At 37.1% G+C, this 15,442-nt stretch overlaps 1 long non-coding RNA gene across 1 annotated transcript; it reads left to right on the forward strand.

Annotated features, from left to right (window-relative positions):
* The first annotated feature begins 9,730 nt into the window (after window positions 1–9,730).
* On the forward strand, window positions 9,731–14,913 carry LOC140136647 (uncharacterized). The gene is made up of 4 exons (XR_011856718.1): window positions 9,731–9,884; window positions 13,142–13,288; window positions 13,406–13,538; window positions 14,713–14,913. It is a non-coding gene; the product is annotated as an uncharacterized lncRNA (long non-coding RNA).
* The last annotated feature ends 529 nt before the right edge of the window (window positions 14,914–15,442 follow it).

A 15,442-nucleotide genomic window follows, 5' to 3' on the forward strand; every position in this document is an offset into this window, starting at 1 on the left:
TACTCAACATGTTGTAAGACAGATAAAGAAGCTTTAATTTGTTCAAACTTTGGAACGTTTTTGTACTCAATTTGGTTATTTGATTGTAACTAAGAATTAAATCTTCCAAATTGGTCAAATCGTGAAATAATCCTTCCGGTAAATGATTGAGCATGTTGAAAAAAAAATCCAACATCTTCAAGTTCTTTAAATTCCGAAATACATTCTCCGGTAACTTGCTTAACATATTGAAACCGATGTTAAGATGTTCGAGTTTTCTTAAACCTTGGAACAAATTTGAATGTAAATTGGTTAACAGATTGCCAGTTACCTCAATCTTCTCGATATCCATTAAAACTTGAAAACTACCTTCCTTTATTTCTATTAAATTTTGTTCAGTATAAACAAAATTATGTTCTTGTATATCTAAGCTAACTATACCTATTGGATATAGAATCAAAACTCTGTGGTTCTGAGATACATTATGGTCGCTACAGTGATACATTACTTCTCTTGGACCAAGTATTGTGCTACAATCAGTCTGAAACGATATTCGACAGTGACCAGAGTAATAAGACTCGCACGTTAACGTCTTATTGTACCCTTGTACATTTTTACAGAGAGAGGACTGACTTACTTTGACATCCGCGATACCTGTTACAGATTCAGGACATTGTTGCATTGTACCATCTGATGATATGCCTAAGATGGACAGACTGACAACACCTTGCACTGTTATCTGAATATTCCTGTCATTTGTAGTAGAAATACATGGCTCAGATAGTTCATTGAAAACTACGTACTTATTAGGACAATATCGGTCCCCAGTGCGTTCAATGTACATAAATGACTGGTCAAGAGAGTCATTCACTGATGGTATATTTATCTGCAGCTGGATCCGAGTTCCTTGGGATGATGTTACTTGAAGGCTACATGAGTGACTGCGACTCCCTGTGAATAGTGTCACATCTTCACTGGCATAATTCACGAAGCAATGATTCGTGTCATTGAGAGAGATGTCCCACAGAGATTTCACAAGCACTTGGGCTGATACTATCAATCCATTCCGTAATGTAACATTATGTATTGATATGAGAGCGATGATGATACAAAACGTTGGTATCAAATTTAAATTTGTTGAAATATACATCGCGATAAAGGCTCTCTCCACAAAGTAATAAATGAGTTAACCGCTACAAAACAAATGCCATGTGTCTATTTTCCTGATATACTCTTTATATAGTTATCGTCAAAAACAACTGTGTTATTAATTTATTACAATCCATAACCATACCTTTCCTAAAGACGCTGTTCTGCCTTAAGACACTACCACTGTTCAAATCTGGATTCCTTTATTTAGGTTCTCGATATGTAAATTTCCTCTCAGAAAGTCGCGATATCCCTTCCAAATATTCGTTGATTTCCTTTACGATATACTCTGCAAAATGGTCGAGTTTAATTTTACCGAATGTAACTTATATTCGATGACACAAAAAATGTATTAAAAGTAGCCAAGTCTTACCCGTGACCAAGGCAAAAACTAAATCATCGCGTCTCCGAGAAAGTGTACCTTAAGTTAAATGCCCGTGCTATCGTACTTTTATAACGCCTTTTGATTATATCCTTCATTCCATAATAATATCAGAGATGGTAGCAAATATTACAACTATATGCTGCAAACTAAGCTTCTAAACCCGAAGCATATTTCCATTCATGTACGAAGAAAATGCTGATGTAATTAGAACTTGATTGATCATTCTATATACATTGTCCAGAATCTCTTTGTTCCCTCAACCACACACACTTTATAACAAGAATGGTCTTTTAAAAAGTTGTAAACCTGTAATAATGTGTCATAGACGAGTATTCAGCAGAAACGAGACGTGAAGCAGATGTATTTGGTAGAATACTATATTGGTGTTATTTAACAATTCAATATAATTATCCTCGAGTTGGCACTTCAAGCATACCATATAGCGGAGAAGTTAATTATCTTCTCTGCATAGCTAAAAGCTTTAGTAAAAATAGCAAGAAATAGAAGGAAGCAAAGAAACCACTCTCAACAATCAATAAAACTTTTTTGCTTAAGGTTATACAGGATTTTGAACTCTTGTGTAGGCAAATTGGCTGCACGTAGCCACCTAAAATATTTTGTTTTTCAAAAAATAAACATGGCAGGCCTAAAAATCATACTTCATCTTAAAGTTGACACTCTAATGATTATTATTGTAATACTTTTAACGTCATAGCTCATACACAAATGTACTTTGTAAGTGTTTCAATTTGTGTTCAATTTCATGAGCATGAGGTTTTTGGGAAAGAGGCCAGGAAAATATGGGGAGAGGGTCCGATTTCATTGCGATTTCGCATATGTGTTACAAACAAACCAATGAAATAATGTACCTATTTATTCTTTCGATAGGTCCTCCTGATTTAAAACAGTAAGCTTACATGTTCACAGAATGTCAATGAAAATGATGGGGTAAATGTCGTCTTTTTGCAACAACAATATTAATTTAGTGTGCCAATATATTGACACAATTATTCCCTACATTATTTCTTTGAAGTATCAGCTAACACATGCATATCAAAATTTTATGAATCAGCTATGGGAAACATTAAAAATAATTTATTTCATCTCAGCATATCAGGCCAAATGGTCCAAAATGGAGTTCTGAGATATCCACACATTTAGTTTCAAGTACTCACATTTTCTGCTATTTCACAGTATCAATTCACAATCCCATAATATTCCAGGTGCAGTGCTCCTGTATTACTACTGATAATCCTTACTGCATGGGAAGTATCAATTGATTTTCACAAAACTTGCAGAAATTGACAAATTTCTGCCAAAACTTCCACACTATCTATTATCATGTTCAAACCATGTGCTGACTTGTTTACAATGCTAGTTAGTGTTGCCAGGGCCAAGGTGATAGTACTTATTTTATTGATTTTGTCTAGTATAGTGCTGGTTGAATACTCATGCTCCACTGTGCATATGCTTCAGTGATTTTAGCAATCAAATGAAAATGATAGGGTTGCCAGTTCATGCACTGGAATAATAATCACTATAAGGGGGCACATCACTAAATAAATGTCCCATTGAAATACATGTGAAAATACAATAAAGTAACTAGGTGCAAAATAATTATGAGTCCTGGGGAGGGTAGAATGGGGAGGGGGAGCAGTTTTTGGCAAACATTTACAGTGCATCTTTATAAGGCTTAGGAAACACTACAGAAACATTCAAATCTGCATCATAATATCTAGGCCATTTAAAGTTTCCACATTGGCAAAGTTAGGCTGGCCGAGAGCAGGGCCAGGGGAGGATGACAGGAAATGTTGGCATACCTTTTAAAATGTAACCCACGGGCCCCCCCCATGTATATTTGGGATTCCCCCTTCCAAAGAAAATGATAGCCCCTCACACCTTCTCTTTCTTCCATGAGTTACACCAAATGCGGAAGGATTTAGTGTAGTGTCCCCTTAAAACAAGAACTGTCTTTAAAAAAGAATTAGTGCTGTGGGATATCTAGAGCAAATATTGATACACAAAAACAATTTAAAAAATACTTTGTTGATACAATTTTTTCAATCTACATCTCTGAGATGTTTAATATATACATATACTTCATAAATAAAAATTAAAAAACAAAAGACAAGTTGAGTGGAATTTTCACCCTCCGTAACCTTAAGAGTGTCAAACAGAAAGGTAATGAAACGCATAAGTTAGAAGTCAGAGAAGATGAGAAAAATATCTTCTCTGCATAGCTAAAAGCTTTAGTAAAAATAGCAAGAAATAGAAGGAAGCAAAGAAACCACTCTCAACAATCAATATAACTTTTTGCTTAAGAGTGTCAAACAGAAAGCTAATGAAACGCATAAGTTAGTGTTTATATTTAGAGGTAAGTGGTTTTGTTAAAATTTTGATTTAAAGCGGTTTTAGTGTTTTACAATAGAGAGGCTGCGAAATGAAGTTTGAAAATTTACTTTGACTGGAACGGCAACTTCAGAAATATCGATTGGAGATCTTGCTCAATTTTACTCCAACGCGAACGTATGATTGGCAAGTTATTGCACCAACATCGTCTTGTCGCTTAAACTCGGGACATGTGTATCAATGTGCGTTGAAAAGAAGGGCATGTGTAAGAGCTTGTAACCGACTGCATCAAAGTGTATCTCAAAGTGTTAGGTCAAGTGGTTATTAGTCCCACTTCAAGACAAAAGACTCTATCTCAGGCGCTTCGTTTGAATAAACATGAATGAACTCCCGTCTGCACCAAATTGGTGTTGTTATTGCCCCATTGGTATCCATATTTAGCGATTAGTGGTTCTTTGTAGCCCTGCGGGGCAAACTACTTGGATATCTATATTTCGCGGTCAGTGGTTTTTTGAAGCTCTGAGGGAAAACTAGTTGGATATCCATATTTCGCGGTTAGTGGTTCTTTGTAGCCATGCGGGGCAAACTAGTTGGATATCCATATATCAGGGTTACTTGTTCTTTGAAGCCCTGCGGGGCAAAGTAGTTCGGTATCCACATTTCGCGGTTAGTGTGATAAATGGGACCAAGTTTAGAAAAGGGTGAAAAGCTACACAAAAAAGATTTTTTTTTAACTGTGGCCCCTTATTTACGTTTTGAAACGGTTATTGGTAGATGTTGATGCTTTTTTGAGTTGGATATCCATATTGCGCGATTAGTGGTTCTTTATTGCCCTGCGGGGTAAATTAGTTGGATATCCATATTGCGCGGTTAGTGATTCTTTGTAGCCATACGGGGTAAACTAGTTGGATATCCATATTTCGCGGTGAGCGGTTCTTTGTAGCCATGCGGGGCAAACAAGTTGGATATCCGTATATCATGGTTACTTGTTCTTTGAAGCCCTGCGGGGCAAAGTAGTTCGGTATCCACATTTCGTGGTTAGTGTGATAAATGGGACCAAGTTTAGAAAAGGGTAAAAAGCTACACAAAAAAGATTTTTTTTTAACTGTGGCCCCTTTTTTACGTTTTGAAACGGTTATTGGTAGATGTTGATGCTTTTTTTAGTTGGATATCCATATTGCGCGATTAGTGGTTCTTTATTATTGACTTGCGAAAGGCAAAATTGTCGGATATCCATATTGCGCGGTTAGTGATTCTTTGTAGCCATACGGGGCAAACTAGTTGGATATCCATATTTCGTGGTGAGTGGTTTTTTGAGGCCCTGCGGGGTAAACTAATTTAGTTTGATATCCTCATTTCGCGGTTAGTGGTTTTAACGACCCGTAACCACCCAACCAGCTACATACCTCATCCAGCTATTTTACTTAATTAAAATACTGGTTTCTTAATGTTATGGTGTAAAAGAATTATTAGAAAAATTAATAGCTGAACCCCATAGTTCAGCCAGGGACGGGAAACGACATATCAATTGTTATCGGATTATCTTTTACGACCTTCGATTACATGGGAGTAGCGCCGAGGACGCGGTGTTTCATTTCTTAATATTTACAGACACAATTGTAAAATCTCAATGATTTTTCGCGCATAATTTCTGTGTAGCGTGGAGAATCATTTACACGGCATTTAGAATGCTGGAAGAAACAGAGCACAACTTATTTCTTCAAGTATTTTTTAACGTAGGCCTATAATCATAATGCAGGCCTAAATCAAGTGTACTGAGAGAGTAGGAGGATTTGTTTGATATTATTCTTGATTTTGATTAATATTATAGTCATACCTTCTTGTTTCCTTAGCATCGGATATTAAAATTACAATTCTCCACATACACATTCCAGTTTGCAAGAGGCGTATAATGAATAAATGAATAAGTGTTATTAATTTTGGGATTTTCCGAATTCACGTTATGTTTGATACACGCCCGCATTTGTGATACTTACCAGAGAGTAGATATTCTTTAGAGGGCACTCTATTCACGTGGTTTCTTTTCCAACGCTAAAAGATCACGAATTTTGGTGGTCTGCAAATGAAAAGTGTCCGCACTATCGATTGATTACGTAACTGTTATGAATAAATTATTAGGTTTTTCAATGCAATCGCCTCGACCCATTAATACATATTATCTGTATTATCAAAGTACTTGGAATAGCAATCCGGTGAGTTCACTGAACTACGCCCTAATACTGATGGAGTTTTAATGGCGTTTAATGGCGTTTCTCCTCTCTCCATACACAGATGAACAAATACAGTAGGTGAAGGTCAACACGTATGACCTCCTGTGTGACATGTTATATGTGATGTACACAAACCTGAATATCATAAAGATCAGTGTTCGTTTGTGCATATGAACTGCACATTTACGTTGCTAAATATTACTCATTATATATTATGACAAATATTGGTATTATGACAATCGGTATATACATTGTATATAAAACGACTAATAGATCCTACTATCATGGCGTCAGGTCAATGTTCATCATATCCCGTATGTTTCTTAAAATTCACTCATATTTGAGACAAATTGCTGTGCTCATTTTATTGGTGCACAGGTAGATCCGTGTTCTTTTTAATTTTCATTCATTTCTTTTTAATGAAAGAATTAAGGTTTTCCACTGCACGGGGGCCACAAGGGTGATACTAATTTTAATGCTATAGTTTCAAAACGAATACGTGTTCCCGGTTGGCTCTATAGCGATTTAACAGAAAAGGTATTTCTAGTACAAATGCAGCGTCGGACTCTAGCTGAGAGCGTAGCCTAAGTCATTATGGACTCCAAGAAGGGCTCTCCATACACAAATGAACAAACACAAAGGAGGGTAGTCTCCTCCGTGACCAGCTTGATTTCGATGGAGCGGAACCAAATTGGCTGCGGAGGAGACGGGTCATTTTGCTATGCAAATTAGGTAGTATCGTATCTCGGTACTTACGTTGGCGAGTAACAGAATATTCTATGTGCGTGACCTGAACCAAAGGTCTGTAGTACAAAGCTGTCTTTTTATAGTGTTTAGAAAATATTTACTCAACAGTCAACTATCAAAAGACTGTGGATTCTGGATTCTAGTCGGTTGAAGTTGCACACCATGATTCTACTTCTACATCATTCACAGTCACAGTTATGACCATTTGATCCAGAACAATTCTAGAAACACTACATCTTCTAGAAACACCACCAGTGTTGCAGGATCAAGTCATCACTCATGATTAGGAAACCAGACAAGAAGGTTTCGAAACGTCGAGTCTCCATAAAATGTGAGTACTTTGTACATGGATATGCTTTATAGAACTTAGCTACAATTGATCATTCACAAACTTTCACACTTCTCGCACCTAAAGCTTATAAGGGATTAAACGCTTGAATGATGTTGTTCATACTTGCATCTACCGCCGCTATCGCCGTCGCTCGATGCTAGCCTTTCCAATATGCTTCTTGCGTGCAGTGTGTAAATAAACGAGTTAGGTGTGAAGCATGAACGAAAGATTAACATTGTTATACGTCGACAGATGCCCATAGGAGCTAGTATGAATTTCCATTTGATATAATTGGGCACTTCAGGGTTCGGTATAGATTATATACAATTAAGTATGATATATTTTCGATGGTAAATATATTTCACTTTAAAAGTTTGTAGTTTTCATAATTGCAATTTGTTAATATTATATAAAAAGCACGTATAAGTCTATAATTGTAAGAGTATCGGACCATTTTGAATTTTAATAAATGCGAAACGCCGGCGGTAGAGACCAGCAATAAACGTGTGTGCCGCGATTCTTGCAGTATTTTTTATGAATAGAATATGAATAGAATACAATAGCGGATACAATAGCGGATACAATAGAACTCTATTACGGGCAAATAAACCTCGTCGCGTTGCTAAATTTCACTTCTCCTTTTTTCATTAACTAACCGTTATTTCATTAACTAACCGTTATTTTTTTTTTAAACTAGGCAAAACCTCGACCGAGGTTTTTAATAGAGATGGACTGGTGCAGGGCGACAAATCCATGTTGAAAAGGTTTAGGGCCTCTGTGGTGGTATAGGGGGAAAAGGCCTCGGAAACTGTTGGCATTTGATTTGATTTGTTCGGGTTTTGACAACCCTGGATAACCCAAGAAAGCCTCTATTGAAGCTTATTTCCATTGGGGTCCATTTGAACACCGGGACGGGTTGGGAACAGTCAGGGGTTAACACCCTACTCTTTTCGAAACTGGCTGCGAGATACATGTACAGGTATGGCTCTCTGTACACAGGACCGACGGCTTAACGTCCCCTCCGAAGGACGGAGTACTTTCATGATTCATTTACCCAATTCTAAATGAACCATGGGAGAGCGGAAGTCTGAATTTAATCTACAGAAGTTGCCAATTAATTTCAGACTTTTTTTTTTTCCCAAGTCAATATCCCAGCAAATCGCCACCGCCGGGAATCGAACCCGGGACCTCATGCACTAAAGGCAAGTACCCTAACCATTGCGCCACGCTCTCCCGCATAGAAGGGGGGATCAACACATTTTGGGCAAAATTGCCGCAAAAAGTGGAAATTTTCGTAATTTGGGTTTTTACTCGGGCAAGGGGGGGGGGAGTTCTGATCGGAACATCATGCCTCCCCCCCCCTTCCACCTTGCCACTGCTTTTGTAGAGGTTAAGTAATAAACATTGAAAACTGGGACGGGTCAATCAGTACTACCTGCATATTTTTGAGCTCATTATTATTAGTAAGCCGTAATTAAATATACAAATGAATAATAAGTAGGCCAACCGTAAGCTGGTAGTTTATGATAGACCTAATTAAAACTGGGACGTGTCAATCAGTACTATCTACCTGCATATTTTTGAGCTAATTATTATTTGTAAGCCGTAACAAAAATATACAAATAAATAATAATTGTAGGTTAACCGTAAGCGGATGGTTATGGTAATTAATACCCGCGCATTGACGTTTTGTAATTTGGTATTACGTACAAGCGCCACTAGCACTCTGTGAAGCGCACTCATTGCATCGCATCTGCAACGACATGGTGTTTTCTAACGTTTTGCTCTTACTGCTCGCGTTTTGGCCCTCAGGTCTACATTCAAAATCATCCATTTTCAGCGCCAATGAAGTAAGTATTATACGACTATCTCAGGCTGCAGTATTTATTTATGTTTGCAGTTTTGACGTTATTTTCTCTTTGTTTTTCCCTGTTATTTTAGGCTACAAAAGAATGATTGATATTATATTGAGCTAGAATAACGTACCAACGACAACTATCATAAAACAATGGAAAACACAATTGAAATTCCAACGTATGATCACTTTTGTTGTATTGTTCCATCAGGAAGGTGCACATGGTTCCATTGAGAACTTTGATGAAGGCACACAAAAACTTCTGCCGACTTCAGGTATGTTTATAATCATGATAATGTTAAAAATAGGCAGCTGAGTAGTATATATTTTGCAAAACATTTTATACGCTTGACATTCTTTAGTTACAATGTGTGATTAAAGAAAATACAAAAAATTGTCAAACTCAACTTTGCTTATAACATTTTATTCCACACTCTTAGCCAAAAATAGGCAACTTAGAACCTTTTTTTGTCCTGTCGGGAGAACTCACTGGAAATAATTGTTCTTTATAATGTTCAAGTACCCAAAAAGTTCCTGATAGAACCAAAAAAAGGTTTTAAAGACCTGTTGGAGAACCGTTCTCCCTGGAGGACAGTCGAAGAACCATTTTAGAACCTTTTTTCTAAATACAATAAAGTATTTCTTAATCGGATGTTTTACTGTTTTTATACTTCTGCTAGCTTGTTTGACACCATCAGCGCTAGGCATGGAGGATGGTTTGATCCCAGACTCAGCTATAACAGCATCCAGTTGGTATAAATCGAATACAGATTTTATGGACCTCATACAGCAAGACTCAATCATTCACCGCTAGGACCATGGGTTAAGCACGATAATGACCAATATCCTTGGATTCAGGTATGCTACTTACCACGGCTTCAAAAAAGGAAGAACTGTCCAAAAATGTCCAAATTTTTGATAATATACCATGAATTCCGGAGATCATTAAAACATGTTGAACCATACTGCAGTTACTGTCCGTTTTCCTATACACAATACACAGTGCTCTCACCATTGACGCGTGACCTCTACAAATGATGTACGCTGGAAGAATGGGCACTTGCCTAGTTAACATCACTGTGTGATAAATAACCAGCCAATATTTTAGCTATTCTCCAAACTTCTAGCAAATATATTTCTCTAACATGACCTAAAATTACAGCTAGGTTAGATGTTCAGAAATAGTCGCACTTTTGTAAAATATGAGTGAGGGCAAGGCATAGCTAGCCAACTCCCCGTGTTAATTGAATGGAGATTTGACCGAAAATATTGGTATCGGACCGCTCACTTCTGAAGGATGCCACAAAAAAACGGTACAAGCTACATTTTAACTATTCTCTGGCAATCATCATGATGAGTTTCTTATATAGTATGCCGAAATTGGGTACTGTAGGTGATTGACAAAGGGTCGCACTTTTCTGATAAATAAGTGACAGTGAACATGAAATATCAGCGCCCATAAACCCAAGTTAGTAGCTAGTTAGTGGAGGCCGTCACGGGACTGATTATTGATTATTGAAGTGCCTTATTAATAGATACACACGATTTAGGGCAAGAAAAACAAACCGGGACACTTTTGGAGACATCATCATCATCATCATCATCATCATCATCATCATCACTTTCTACATTTTTTCTAAACAACATAGGGCCTAACGTTTTAATATAAAAAAATTCTTGAAATGGATGTAACTATAATTATTGTTTAGAGCGTGAAAACATCACGATTTTCATCACAAAACAAATATAATGCATAAGAAATCGTTTGTTTTAGAGCGTGATGATGAAATAAAACATCACGATTTTCATCACGAAACAAAGTAATACATAAGAAATCAATTTTTCGTGAGTGATGAAATAAAACATCAAAATTGTCATCACGAAACAAAGTAATACATGAGAAATCGTTTGTTTTAAAGCGTGATGAAATAAAACATCACGATTTTCATCACAAAACAAAGTAATATGCCTACAAAAGAAATACATTTTTCGAGAGTGATTAAGGGATCTAAAATGACCGTTTATTGCGTTTCGATAGTATTTTTTGTGGCACATGAAAGCACCTCAGACCTATCGAATTGTATTCTGAATACGAAGCATGTCTTTCTGATATCAAATAATTTTAATTTTTGAAAATCACAATATAATACAAATTTTATGACAAATTATAAAATTTGATCTTTTTCGAATTTTTGATATATAACAGTCCTTGAAGTAAATTATATAAATCTAATGATATATTCTTAAAGTGTATGTAGCAGGGAAAAAAAGCCGACAGTCAATTGAAAATTTTGACCTTTCATATTGAAGATATGGAAAAAAAAAAAAAAAGACCTAATTTTTTTTTGTGTTTTGGGAAAAAAATCCATATTTTCAATACGAAAGGTCAAAATTTTCAATTGATCGTCGGCTTTTCAACCCACCTACATACACTTTAAGTATAAATCATCAGATTTATAAAGTTTACTTCAAGTACTGTTAAATATCAAAAATATCAATTTTAATGATTTGCCATAAAATGTGTATTAAATTGCGAATTTCAAAATTCAAAATTATTTGATATCGGAATGACATTCTTCGTATTCAGAATGCAATTCGATATGTCTGATATGCTCTAATATCCCAAAATAAATACTGTCCAAACGTTCATACCCCAGCCCTTAAATAAAACATCACGATTTTCATCACGGAACAAAGTAATACATAAGACATCGTTTGTTTGATTGCAATCAACCGCGACAGTTCGTCTCACACATAACAATGCACTGCGATCAAATAGGTTGATGACAACATTTGATTGAATGGACTGCACTGCGCCATGATTACGTGCACCGGTTCAAATCCTTTGTTTGGAGCCAATCAATAATTTCACGTACAGCCTCTATGCAAATTAGAGTTTGCACACGCTGCAGCTGGGGTAATCGACCGAAGCTGGTTGCCGTTAGTGATCGAATGCATGAGCTTATTTGCTTTACTGAATCGATTTACTGGCTTAATTTCCTGTTAACTGGGTTTAATGCCACAAAGGTCGAATCGCCTTTGCCATGGACCATGACTGCATCATGCACCGTCATATTGTCGGGTATTGAAACGTTATCAGCAAGGTGTGCAAATCATCTCCTGGAGAGGGAGGTCCCAAAGAAAATATTTCAAACCGTTTTTACTTTCTTTTGTCTTCAACAAAACCATTTTTATTTAATAATATTAGCAACCTCTAGACAGACATGTAAATTTTCAGGCTTTTGCCTGAATTCAGGCAGTTTTGTTGTCCAAATCTACGCATTTTTTCTTCAGCTTGTTTTGAGCCTTTTATGGCCGAATTCGCGCGCTTTTTCAGGCAGTTTTCAAAAAACATGCCTGTCTAGAGAATAATGGTTTAGATAAGAGCTTTCATTCATGCGTAGAAAATATTATTGAAACTTTTATACACCCCTTGTACTTCATCATGTTCATGCATGCAATGGAAAATAAAACTAAACATTCATTTTGTTTGGTTATCCAAGGACAGGAAAATCCACCCTGCTGTCAAATTTGTCTGAATTGCGAACACGAGTACTACCATAACTTGGGCAGGTTTTTTAAAGTTAAAATAACTTACTTACTTCCGTCGCTGATCGGCAGAGCGACTACCGATATCTAATGCATCGCAACCATTTGACATCAAGGTAACTTTGACGCTCCGACGCTTGCAGCGATTGCACGCTACAAACGATTGTGAAAACGCTACCATCGTTTGATCATTAGCGATTTTTGAATCGCAGGCTGGGACTGTCAGAATGGTATTCTCCTAAGACTTGGAGGTTCGTATCCTGCGCTAGAGTACAATACCAACTGGATCCTTAAATGCTCTGCGTGATAGCCATGCGCTTCAATGGAAAAAGTTCAAGTTTTGAAATTTTTTCCCAAAATATCAAGAACTACCTTAAGAACTACTGAATCAATACTAGGCTTGTTTGTACTCATTTTAATGCATTTTTCATGCTGATTCCAAATATGGTCATGAAAATGTACATTTTTTGAAATTTTTGAATTTGAATTTTTTTTAAAACATGTCGTCTGCAGTCGACACCCGCGTCAAGAGAGTTAAGTTTGATTCGACGTTTTTTTATTTTCAGGTTGACCTAGAAGCTCGGTATACACTCACTGGGTTGCAGACACAGGGTGGTGAAGGATCGGATAAGACTGTCACAGCTTTCAAAGTAAAAACAGGATTAACTGCATGCAATATGCAATATATTCTTGGAACAGACGGCAATCCGAAGGTTTGTCTTATCATTATTGTAATTTTGCACGAAATAGATTTTAAACATCATAAAACCAAAATCCGTTGTAGCACGAAAACGAAATGTTATAAAGATATTCATTATTTTTTCCTACAGGTATTTACGCAATTGACTCACGCAATAACTACTCATGTTTTCCCACAACCCTTGTATGCAAGATATATTCGTATAGAACCTACGCAATGGGCAGAATACTGTGCGCTTCGTTTTGAAATTCTTGGATGTTTAGGTAAGGATGCATTAATTTCGTAATAGACCCGGGTCGCACATAGTGGTGTGAGCCTCAGGCCCTGCAAACAGAATTACGGGTAGATTCCGAAATTTCGACAGGCAAATGGCTCGTTTATTCACAAAGCTTGTATTTTGGTTAGTTCTACTGTAACCGCTGTAAAAAGGGAAGATCGTTTATCCGATAACCCGAACGGTTTCTATTACGTCGAGTACCCGGCCGAATCATTATTCTATAATTATCTGAAGTCTGAAAGCTTTAGATAAAAATTAAAGCGCAGTGATTTATAGTGCGCTACGCACAGGCACAACGCATAGACATTGATCCACAGGCCTCAGCACACTTTCCAAAGTATTTTCTCCGAAATAGTATTCCTAAGGGTAAGTTCACAGAACAATGTGAAATCCCTTGGGAGAAATACGTGCAGATGCGATGTCGATGGAGGTACATTTTTTTAATGACCTTCGTATAAACTGAACTTGATAATAGAACCCAGCGGGTAAGATTGTTTTTCAACCCCGATCCTGGCATCCCCCTAATGATACCAACCTGACCCGGCCCGTCCCGAACAATTTGAAGCGATCCCGCCCGATTCGGACCTATTTTTTTCGCACACCGGAACTTCTGTTAATCTCATACCGACCCGTTTTAACCTTTCCAGATCCGATCCGATCATTGTAAATCAAAAAACCGAGAATGACGACCGTACATGCATTTATTACAGCTTTATTACACTTTGTAGAGTGTGCCATCAATAGCCGTCAATGTACTGTGTGTGTGTGTATCGTGTTTTTTGTTTTACTTAGCAATCATGGTATTAATTCTCATCCAGTTTTCACATCGCGTATGAAAACAGCTGTACTTTTGTATTGTTTATTTAATATTACACTTACACAGATTTCAGTATTATTTTTTGCTGATCCCGACGCGGACCGGAAGAACCCCGATCCGCTTAAACTCGGCGACCGATCTGGTACAACCCGTTGATTTTTCTAAATCCGATCCGCTGTCGGTCTGAATCGAGTCGGGGTATTTCGGATTTTCTGGTTGCGCCACAGGGCACTAGTTGCTAATGGCTTCTATAAAAACGTCTTAGGTTCTTTGGGACCCTTCAGCGCTTTACTTTAAAATACTGACTTATTATCATACATTTCTTATTTTATTTTCTTTGCAGTAACTTGTCATACTCACAGCACGAGTAGTTACGGGAAATCAAGGATACAGAACTCGAATTTTCAATATCCTTGGCCCCAACTTCCAGATGGTACCACCAGATTCACCGTCTTTATTGAAGGAACTAAGGATGCTTACATTACTTTATCACCGACAGATGGCGGTATTGCTAATGACAATGTGGGTGATATTGGTATTCCCAAATTTGGTAGGTTGAATTGAAAGAAGAACTCTTTTTGATTATTGATGACACATTGCGGTCCGATATGTGCCATCCTTTTGAGGGTTGTTAATTTGGTATATTAATGACATTAATGACATTACAATTTTGCATAATTAGCCCGTCATCATATGTGAAAAGGCGTGACATTTGGGGGATTTTAGGTAATTTCAGTAAGGCAAAGTACAAGTTTACCAGAGGAATGCACCAAATTAAAGTTGAAATTTTAACAACCATTTAAACAGTAGGTGCACAAAGGTCCGGGACAAAGGTGGCCATGGGGACAATATCTGTAACTAATAGTCATGATAGTTGGCTTATAATATTCTTTAAACATTTAGCGTTGCGTTACGATTGACATGCTATCTCCCTACATTTATATACTTATTCGGGCCATTGCCTTCACAATCTCCACAGCTGTACTTCCTATAGCCCGTGTACCTTTAAAACGGTACAAATATCTACTCTCTGCCCCTACCCTACCCACTGGAATCACCTGCCGTGTAGTAAA

This window comes from Amphiura filiformis, chromosome 16 (assembly GCF_039555335.1).
Source record: "Amphiura filiformis chromosome 16, Afil_fr2py, whole genome shotgun sequence".
Classification (NCBI taxonomy): domain Eukaryota; kingdom Metazoa; phylum Echinodermata; class Ophiuroidea; order Amphilepidida; family Amphiuridae; genus Amphiura; species Amphiura filiformis.